The sequence below is a fragment of the Peromyscus maniculatus genome, chromosome X (assembly GCF_049852395.1).
Source record: "Peromyscus maniculatus bairdii isolate BWxNUB_F1_BW_parent chromosome X, HU_Pman_BW_mat_3.1, whole genome shotgun sequence".
NCBI lineage: Eukaryota > Metazoa > Chordata > Mammalia > Rodentia > Cricetidae > Peromyscus > Peromyscus maniculatus.
The window spans coordinates 83,527,902-83,539,350 of record NC_134875.1 but is presented as its reverse complement, the minus strand read 5'-3'; positions in this window follow the sequence as shown (position 1 = coordinate 83,539,350).

Below are 11,449 nucleotides of genomic sequence, written 5' to 3'. Positions count from 1 at the left end.
TAATAAATGTCATAGATCATTAGGAAGCAAAAGAGATCTTAGAGAATATGGGCTATTTATTTTTTTTTGCTTATATGATTTTTGTTTTGTTTTTTGAAACTTGTTCTCTACATAGCCCTGGCTGTCCTGGAACTCACTATGTAGACCAGGCTGGCCTTGAACTCGTAAAGGTCTGCCTGCCTCTGTCTCCCAAGTGCTGGGATTAAAGGCCTGTGCCACCATGCTGGGATGGTTTTTATATACTTATATAGAATCTTACTATGTAGCCAGAGCTGGTCTCAATCACTCAAATCTTATTTCCTCAGCCTCTTTAGTATTAAATTAACAAGTGTGTGCCACTGTGTTAGGCTTTGCTTCTAAGTACTAGTTTTTTTGTTTGTTTGTTTGTTTTTTAGTGCGGTAGGGTCTCACTCTGTAGCCCAGGCTGGCCTCAAGCTCTTAATCTTCCTGCTGGAGTCCTGTGAGTGCTGGGATCCCAGGCTCATGCCATACATCCAGCTTGAAGGATTTGAACTCATGTTTGTGAGTTCAGTTTCTCTATTAAGAGGCCCTTTAATGTTTTGCTAGTCCCTTTTTTGTGGAAATATGCTACAGGAAATAAGGCGACTTTACCTCAGAATCCCAAACTCGGAAATTGCAGAGGCAGAGTTTGTTACTGAGTTGATATGGATGTAAGTGTGTGCTCTTTCAAACCCGTCACACTGTCCATTGCTGCAAAGGAGAGTTCTGAGAAATGAGGTGAGTGAGCTGGTTGGAGGAGGCTTCTTTACCCTGGGGAAGTGTTTGAATCACATCTTTTCCTGAGGTGTGCTACCTCAATTCTGGTTGAATCCCCAGAAAAATTATGTATTGAAATTCCCTGTGATGGAGGTTAGGAAGTGAAACCTTTGGGGCATGATTAAGTTATAAGGGCTCGACCCTCTTGAATAGTTTAGTGCCTTATGAAAAGTCTGGAAGCCTCTAATGGGCCTTATTTGCTTTTCTGCCATGTGGTATCACAGCATTCCCTCCCCAGCCGAGGATGAAGTAGATAGGCAGCATCTTGGAAGGAGAGGGATCCCCCTTTACCACACCAATCTTACCATGTCTCTGATTTTGAACTTCTGAGTTTCCAGAACTGCAACAAATTTCAATGGACCCCAAAAGATGACCAACCTGTACTGCATAATGATATCCTATCTCCAAACAGAGATCGTCATATGGAGTCTAAGGGAGGCCGTTTCTAGGTTTCTAGCTGTGCTTTGATTGGGGCTCTTCCATTGTCAGTTATAGCCCTGCAGAATTCAAGAAGCAAAGCAGGTTCCTAGTTGCTACTGTAGTGGCCGCCCCTCCGTATATGTAAAGGGGCAGCCACTGCAGATCTGCCTTCCTAGCTCAAAGTGATCCCCAAAGGCTCTGTCAATGAGAAGGAAGAAGGCCTAACCCTCCCTTTGTCTGTTAAACTTTAAAAACATTTACATACCACATATGGTGATGCACATCTTTAATGCCAGCACTGGGGAGGCAGGAGGACCTCTGAGTTCAAGACCAGCCTGGTATACTTAGGGAGTTCCAGGAAAGCTGGACTGCATAGAGAAACCCAGTCTCAAATATAACAAAAACATATTTCCATTTATTTGCTTGGGGTGTGTGTGTGTGTGTGTGTGTGTGTGTGTGTGTGTGTGTGTGCGCGCGCGCGCACGCGCGCGCCCCCGCCCATGCCATAGCATATGTGTAAAGGTCACAGGAGAACTTTGCAGGACGTGGTTCTCTTTCCTCCATGTGCGTTCTGGGGATCAGACTCAAGTCATCAGTGCCTTTCTGTGTGACTGGATTTTCTCAGGCCATTGTCACTCTGCTTGGGGAGGGGGTTCCCCTTTCCCTCAAAGCCTTGTACTTGCTGCTTCCTGGGTTTTGTCAGAGAGTACTGGGGTCAAACTCCGAGTGGTGGTACATGCTGCTAGGCAAGCCTCTTCCACTGAGCTACATCCCCCAACCTTGCTGCTTCCTTTGGGCCATTTCTAGTGCCTTCCAGAGTCCCAGTTGCTCGCCTGAGGGCTCCAATGCTTCAAGGAACTCCTCACTAAAGCTCTAAATCCTCTCCTGTATCTCCTGTATTGGTTATCCTCACTCAGAAGCCAGAAGTAAGACAGTTCGAGGGGGAACTTAGAATGGATAAAAGAGTCCTAATAACAGTTCTGTATCCCATTGTCACGTGACCGGTACTATTCAAAGCACTTTGCATACATTAACTCTCAGGGCTATCCCCTTTTCTACATCTACAATGAATCAAGGGTTCCTGTTGCCCCAAGGGAATGGGGTTTGAAAAGCTTTTCCCTAGCTGGGCTTCGGTGGCGCACACCTTTAATCCCAGCATTTGGGAGGCAGAGGCAGGCGGATCTCTGAGTTTGAGGCCAGCCTGGGCTACAGAATGAGTTCCAGGACAGCCAGGGTTAAACAGAGAAGCCCTGTCTCAAACAAGAAAAAGAAAAGAAATAAGAAGAAAGAATGAAAGAAAGAAAAGCTCTCCCTAAACTGGGCATAGTGGCGCATGCCTTTAATCCCAGCCCTTGGTATGCAGAGGCAGGTGAACCTCTGTAAATTGAAGGCCAACCAGGTCTACACAGTGAGACCCATTTGTGAAAAAAGAAAAAAGAAAAGAAAAGATCTCTCTAATTATTATTAATTAGATAATAATAATTATTAGTGTGATAATGGTATTTAAAAAAAAACCTTATCTGTTTGAAGCATATTGGGTTATTTTTAGGCAAAATGATAGGATCCTGGAACTTACATTAAAAAGAGGGGTAGGGGCTGGAGAGATGGCTCAGAGGTTAAGAGCACCGACTGCTCTTCCAGAGGTGCTGAGTTCAATTCCCAGCACCCACATGGTGGCTCACAGCCATCTGTAATGAGATCTGGCACCCTCTTCTGTGTACATAATAAATAAATGAAAATTAATTAATTTTAAAAAAGAGAGAGGGGTAAACAAAGATTGTTGATAATTTCTGGGGCTCCTTACAGAGTTCTGTGATCCTCTTCTCTGGACTTCTGAGTGTGTTTGAAGAGTTCTGTAACACAGTCCTTTTAAAAAAATTATCTAATCTGCAAATTGCACTGAGTCACCTCGGCTCACAGAACGGAAATAAGATAATGAGGCTTAGTGGGAGAGTTCAGAATGTGAAATAGACGAGGCAGAGGAAGAGCAGCAGTGCTGGCCAGGCCCTGATGTACCCACTCTATCTGTGCTAAGCTGCTTCTTCCTGTCTGGACATTGTTATTCCCATCATCCCATTACAGATGAGAAACTGAAGCACAGAAGAGTTAAACAAATTCATGGGCTGAGACTATGGCTCAGTTGTTTCAGTGCTGGCCTAGTACCCAGGGCCCGGGGTTTGAGCTCCAGCCTTCACATAAACCTAGGTGTGGTGATGTACATACGTGGCCTCAACACCTGGGAGGTACAAGTAGGAAGACCAGAGATCAAGGTCATCCTCAGCTACATGAGACTCTATCTCAAAACAAAACAAATAATCCTAAGGGGTTTTGACAGGCCTTAGGACTTCTCTTCCAAAAAAACACATTTTTTTAAAAAATAACTCAGGCAGTCTGTTTTTTGTTTTTGTTTTTGTTTTTTGTTTTTGTTTTTTTTTTGGCATTTTAAAATCATTTAAAGCCAGGCAGTGGTGGCGCACACCTTTGATCCCAGCATTCAAGAAGCAGAGGCAGGTGGATCTTTGTGAGTTCAAGACTAGCCTGGTCTACAGAGCGAGTTCCAGGACAGCCAGGGCTGTTACACAGAGAAATCCTATCTTGCAAAACCAAAAAAAAAAAAAAATCATTTTAACATATTTATTTCTTTATTTAGGGGTGGCAGGTGTGTTTGTGGTGGGCTCATGGTACAGGCCAGTCAGAGGATAACTTGCAGGAGTCAGTTCTTCCCTTCCACCATGTTGAGTTCCAGGGACTCAGGTGACAAGCGCCTCTCCCGACTAAGCCATCTCATCCACCCTTTTGTGTTTTGTTTCGTTTTTGTTTTTTTGAGACAAGATCTCACAAAACCCAGACTGTCCTTGAAAATTATGTAGCTGAAGATGACCTGAAACTTCCGAGCTTCCTGCCTCCACCTTCCAGGTGCTGGGATTACAGGTGTGTACTACCACAGCTAGTTATCTCTGGTGTTGAGGCTCGAACCCAGATCTTTGTGTATGCTAGGCAAGCACCTGACTGCCTGAGCTACATCCCCAGCCCCTTGCTTCTTTTCGTGCAGTGATCTAATCTGAGGAGCAGACCATGTGAGGGAATGACTATACAACTGAGTTCTCTAGACTCTCCACTAGTTAGCTACAGAGAGCAGAGGAAGCCAGGCGCAGCATCACATGCCTGCCATCACAGCACGCAGGAAAGTGAGGCGGGAGGACCAAGAGTTCCAGGCCAGGCTGAACTCCAAAAAGAATGCCAGGCTGGCCTGAGCTCCATAATGAGACTTGTCTCCTAAAATATGGGAGCCTGGCATTGTACGTGGGGGTTGAGCATTTACCTGGTGTATTAAGTGAGCTGTATCAGAAATCTAGCCATGTTGATGTGTTTGTACAATGTCAGAGTTATTTAATGACAAGTTATGGAAATTGTGCTGGCTTTAATTCAGCAAGTACTCCTGATTTTACTTGTTAGTCATGGCTGTTAGTAATCACAGCTTCTTTCACTCCAGTCTCTTTATTATTGATATAATTTTTTTGACATGCTGTGTAGCTCTAGCTAGCCTGGTACTCACTTGGTAATCAGGCTGGCCCTGAACTCATGGCATTCCTCTTGAGATTATAGGCACGAGCCACCATGCAAAGCATGGCAGGATGTTTGGAGTATCAATCTACAATGTGCTATGTGTCACAGGTAAGGGAAACAAAAACCAGGGTACCATGGCAAAGGTCCTTTACTGTGACAATTGTCCTAGATGAGGCTTGTGTTGATTGACCAGGTGACAGGTGTACCTGCCATGTCTCATTCCCCCCCCCCCCCCCCCCCCCCCCCGGAGCTGAGGACCAAACCCAGAGCCTTGAGCTTGCTAGGCAAATACTCTACCACTGAGCTACATCCCCAACCCTGCCATGTCTCATTCTTACAGTACTTTCTTTTCTTTATAGTCCCAGATAGTGGGGTTATATCTTGTGTGATTGGTACACTCCTGTGTCTAGTGTATTTTACAGGGTTTGCTATATTAACAGGTGTGATTATTTATTGGTACAAATAAATTATTTGTCAGTTTGTGTTCCTGTTGTGTCAGCAAATGGAGGTTGATTTGTCTAAACAAGATGTAGCGTCATTCTGCCTTGGCACTCATTCTTAAAATGGAGTAACTGAAGGCGAGGCACAGCCTGGAAACTACAGTTAGTTCTGTACACTGTAGAGGAACCTAGAGCAGGTCCAAGCTGTTTTCCTTGCCTAGCATGTGTGAGGCCCTGGGTTCAATCCCCAGCACTGCAAGAGAATAATGGTTTTAAAAAATTTTTCCTCTCTGCTTCCTGTCCACTACAAGGTGAAAACCTCTTCTGCCACACACTGCCACCATCATGATGTTCTGTCCAGGCAAGCATGGACTGTGCAACCTCTAAGGCCATAATCGAGAATGAATAATCTCATCCTTTAAGAAGAGGGAGGTGGTGGTGGTGGTGGTGGTGGTGGTGGTGGTGGTGGTGGTGGTGGTGATGATGACGGGCAAAGACAAGGATTCATTCATCCCTTTACAAATTCATTTGTTCAACAATTTTGTGGTGAGCCTTTAGCAAGCAGCAAGCAAGGACCTTAGGTGCTGGGATAAAGTGGTAGGCAAGGCAGGTCATTGCTTTCAGAGATTTAGCTCAGTGGTAGAGCGCTTGTCTAGCAAGTGCAAGGCCCTGGGTTTGGTCCTTAGCTCCGGAAAGAAAAAAAAAAAGAATGAGACATGGCAGGTACACCTGTCACCTCATCAATCAACACAAACCTCATCTAGGACAATATGTCCCAGTAAAAAACAATAACCACACAAACATGTGAGAACTGACAGACTCCATGAAGGCTCAGAAGCAGAACTAGACTCCAGCCTGGGTTCTGAGACTGTCAGAACTCTTCCAGCATAGTTCATGGCTCCCTGCATATGAAGAAGCAGAAGGCAAAGTTAAGTGTCAGCAAAATACTACTCTTGGGGACTAAGACCAAAGGAGGCTTTTGTTTTGTCATTATGTAGCCGTGGATATAGCCTGGGATTCACTATGAAGACTGGCCTGGCCTGGAATTCACAGAAATCTGCCTGCCTCTGGGGTGCTTGGGATTAAAGGCATATACCACCAAGGGCAGCACAAGAGAAAGTTTTTGGAGCTAGCTCTAAAGAAGAAATTAAGCCTTCATGGCCAAGGAATGGAATGAGTTTGGAAGGACAAAAAAGAAAATGATGGGGGCCCAGAGAGATGGCTTAGATGGTTACAAGCCCTTGCTGCTCTTGCCAAAGACCCAAAGTTGAGGGTACCCAGCCCCCACTTCGGGCTGCTCACAACTTCTTGTAACTCCAGCTCCAGGCGATCCAATCACCCTCTTCTGGCCTCTATGGGTACCTGCACTGATGCTCAACTACCAACACAGATACATATACCTAACCCAGAAATCAAATCAAACCATTTTTTAAAACAGTTACCTTGCTGGGTGGTGGTAGTGCATGCCTTTTAATCCCAGCACTCAGGAGGCAGAGCCAGGCGGATCTCTGAGTTTGAGGCCAGCCTGGTCTACAGAGTGAGTTCCAGGACAGCCAGAGCTACACAGAGAAACCCTGTCTTGAAAAACTAAAAAACAAGAAAAATTATTTTAAAAATTAGGAGTTTAAATTATGCTTCCACATAATCAGTTAGCTGTCACTATTTCTAGCTAGTGTTCTTGTAAAGTAGGTGGGGTTCTAAAAGAATGGATAGGAAGGACTGATGTTTTTTGTTTGTTTGTTTGTTTTTGTTTTTTGGTTTTTGGTTTTTCGAGACAGGGTTTCTGTGCGTAGCTTTGCGCCTTTCCTGGAGCTCACTTGGTAGCCAGGCTGGCCTCGAACTCACAGAGATCCGCCTGCCTCTGCCTCCCGAGTGCTGGGATTAAAGGCGTGCGCCACCACCGCCCGGCTTGTTTGTTTGTTTTAAGACAAGGTTTTACCATGTAGCCCCAACTGGCCTGGAGCTCACTGTGTAGACCAGGTTGGCCTACAAACTCACAAAGATCTGCCTGTCTCTGCCAGCGAGTACTAGGATTAAAGGTCCGCCCCACAAGAGGGTTTCTCAGGAGGGTGAAGAAAAAGCTCAGCCGGGCGGTGGTGGCGCATGCCTTTAATTCCAGCACTCAGGAGGCAGAGCCAGGCGGATCTCTGTGAGTTCCAGGCCAGCATGGGCTACAGAGTGAGTTCCAGGACAGGCACCAAAACTACACAGAGAAACCCTGTCTTGAAAATACCAAAAAAAAGAAAGAAAGAAAAAAAAAAAGGCTCAAGTGAGGACCCCAGCTGCAAGTCATTTCCAACTCTGCCAGCAGGGGGAGGCATAAACTGAATTTCCTGAGAATGGAAGTGGGCTTGGCCCCTTGGGTTGGATGAATTCTTTCTTATTCCAAACTCAAGTCAGCTCAGCAGCCAGAATGATAGGAATGAGGGTAAAGGAGGAAACCAGGAGGATTTCCTGCGGGGTCTTTGCAGCGTCTTTGCTGTGCTGGCTAATCTTGGTTGTCAATTTGACTGCATCTGAAATCAACTAAAATCCAAGCAGCTGGGCATGCCTGTGAGGGGCTTTCTTGGTTAGGTCATTTGAAGTGGGAAGATCAACCTAAATCTGGGTCATATCTTCTGCTGGCAACCCACATCAAAGGACCTGGAAGAAGGGACTTCTGCTACTTTTAGCCTGCTTTCCCTCTTCAAGACTTACTTTTTGTATTTTATGTGTATGAGTGCTCCGTTTGCACGTGTGCCCGAATGCCAGAAGAAGGCATTGGATCCCATTATAGGTGGTTGGGAGCCACCATGTGCGTGCTGGGAATTGGACTCAGGACCTCTGGAAGAGCAGCCAGTGCTCTGAACTGATGAGCCATCTCTGCAGCCCCAGTTCTGTTCCTTTAGAGAATTCTAACTAATGCAAGTGCCTCCTCAATCTGCCTTCCAGGGCTGGATGTGAACCGGGTGCCGAAGGGTAAGGAACCCTTCATAGGAAAGTGTCCCTATCCAGGGCATGGTGTCCTCCACTCTGGGCTAGTCACTCACTCCCAAGACCTCAGAACTCCGTCTGTTCATCCTCTCCTGAGTTTCAGACCTCATTGACAAGTTGGCTATAAGATAATGTCATCTCAGAAACTCAAATCCAGCATGACACTGAATCCATATCCCATCCTCCACTAGATAGATATCCTCCCTCAATATTCCTCATCTCCATGAACAGCACTACGGCGTCTCAGTTCTCCATAACAGACAGAGGAGCAGGGCTGTCGGTGTGGCTCCGTGTTTGGTAGGGATTTACCTAAAGTGCAAAAGGTCCTGGCTTCCATTCACAACACAGGGAAGGAAAGAAGAGAGAGGGGAAGGAACTGAGAGGCATCCTGGAGACTTTCCTGTCCTTTCTCCACTCACATTCAACAAATCTGGAAGGTTTTGGGGCTCTACCTCTAAAACACATACCCAGTCCAACCAACCAATTCTCCCCATCTCCACCGCCACCATGCTGCTCTAAGCCACCATCATCACTTCCCTGGACCACTGCAGCCATCTTGGCTGGCCCGAAGCCCTCAGTCCTCCTGACTCTACCTCCCAAGTGCTGGGATTACAGGATGTGCTACAAGGTCCCCAGTCTAAGTGGTCTTAGTTTGTTTCAGTGCTGGGGATCCAACTATGGGCTTTCTGCCTGCTAAGCAAGTACTCTACTACTAAGACAGGTTTTGGAGACAGGATCTCACTATGTGGCTCACATATGTGTGTGTGGGTGTTTGTTACTGGAGGGGAAGCCCAGGGTAGTACACATGCTAGCAATTGCTCCAGCAGTGAGCTGCATCCCAAGCCTCCACTGTAGTGGAGCACTGATTGGTGTTGCAGTTTCTGTTTGTACCTTTTCTCCACTGTCGGATCTCCCAGAAACTAGAGGGATCAAATCTTGCCCTCGTCTCAGCTTTCCCAGCCTTCACGATCAAGTCCTGCCTTCTCATTACGACTTACAAGTGCTTCCACCAAGCTCTCCTCCCTCATGGCACACTCCTTCCCACCCCGTACACACATATGCCCACACTCTGCTCAAGCTGAGTGTCTGCAGCTGCTCAGCTTTCCTCTGGGCCTTCTCACACTATTCCTATTCCTGGACTCTTCCTTGTCTCCCTAGCATCTCCTATTCACTCAGTTCTCCCTTCCAAGAACTCCCTTCCCTCTTCCTTCCCAAGAGTCCTCCCCCGTAACCCCCACATCCTGCTTTTATTACATGGATAGATTCCATGGACTATAGCTGCCTGGTAACTTATATCCACCCTTCCCCCATGGTCAAGAGAGCTCTGTGGAGGTTTAGCTCTTCTTTTCAAAGTGTTGGCCTAGCACAGAACTATGTGTATAGTAGCATATCAGCAAATGTGTTAGATGAAATGAAAAAAATGGATGATTTTTCAGCATCTTACTCCACCAAGGAAGCAGGGGGCACCATGTTAGGGTCAGAATAAAACCTTGGGTGGGTTTGACACGTTCAAAGCCATAATGGAGACAGGAATGGGGCAGGGCAGCACCTGCCCATTCTGGCCATTGCCAGTACTACCCCATCTCCCTCTTAGGCCTGCCTCAAGGTGGCGCTGGAGGTAGTGCAGAAGAGTGAGTTACACCCAGGATCAGGACATCTGCTGTGGGATGTTCTGTATGTCCTGTGGGAGCCCATTCTCAGGTTCCTTGTGGCGTTACCCAGCAGGTCCGTATAGAGGATGATTAGGACCATGGGCCTGAGTGCAGGTGTTTGAGATGGTCTGCACTTGGCTGTGCTGGGGGATGGTCTGTATGTCAAGTTGCTTTGATTGGTTAATAAATAAAACCTGATCGGCCGTGGCTAGGCAGGATAAAAGGACAGAAAGGCAGAAGGAGACGCTGCAGCCGCCGCAATGACCAAAGAGGCTGCAGCCGCCGCAATGACCAAAGAGGCTGCAGCCGCCGCAATGACCAAAGAGGCTGCAGCCGCCGCCATGACCAGCAGCATGTGAAGACGCCAGTAAGCCACCAGCCACATGGCAAGGTATAGATGTATGGAAATGGATCAATTTAAGATAAAAGCACAGTTAGCAAGATAAGGACAGTTAGCAGGAAGCCTGCCACGGCCATGCGGTTTGCAAGCAATATAAGTGTCTGTGTTTATTTGGTTGGGTCTGAGCGGCTGTGGGACTGGCGGGTGACAGAGATTTGTCCGGACAGTGGGCAAGGCGAAAAAATCAAGCTACATTTGGCGCCCGAACTTGGGGCTAAAGAAAAAAAAGGGGTTAAAGAAAAAAAGGGAAGAAAAAAAAAAAAAAGGGACTAAAGAAAAAGGACAAATGAACAGGGATAAAGACCGGTGTTATGAAAAAAAAAATACTAAAGACAAAGTCCCTTAACCAAGAGGCGCTCCAATAAAGTGTGATCTGAGAAGAATCCTCGAGTGGTGGTAAAGAGGATTCAGAACTCAACACACGGAGCGGTGACGTCGGTAAGTTCTCCAGGAACGGTGACGTAGGTAAACGCCCCACAGTTCCTAATTCTCTTTCTCAAATGAGCGGCAGCCGCCGGTTTGAGTTACTGGCGGGTTCCTGGCGTGTGCGCTTGACCTGCAGTATGGCGGGAATGAGGCCTCTGCAAATGGAACATTAAGCTGCGTGGCGGATTTAGCCTTTGCTAGTACAAAACAAAAAAGGAGGTTTCTGGGCTACACACTGCTTGGATAAAAGTGTAGACCCACTATTTCTGAGACTTAATAAGCCATGTAAAAATGGATATCACACAGAGAGTTTGGATTATATTGTCTTTGGGATTTTTAACTGCAGAAAAACATTTGATCGTAAAAGATGTTGAGTTAAACCAATATGTATATATTAAAGATATCTTGACTTTAAAATTTGGATATAAGGATGTGTTACTTTGGAAAGGAGACTCTGTTTTTGTCTCTACAGAAAGCCAGAGGCTATGGATTTGTTCCAGATTAAGATACATCAGGTTTGACCAGCCAAGACCACCTGAAGGTCTCCGATGACACCATGGCCCAGATGATCCAACATCCAGAATCATTTCAAGGCAACTGGCTCAGACGATACGGTCTCACGGACTACTCCATGATCCTAAAATTTTCTTTGCATCCCCATAAGATACAGCGCCCCCCTCCAGCAGGAAGTAGTTAAGAGAAGCTACGCCCAAATTCCCAAATATACCAAGCTAACTTTGGAGATGTGTAAAAGTTAAAACCTTCCTTTAAAAAAAAAAAAAAGAAAGGGGAAG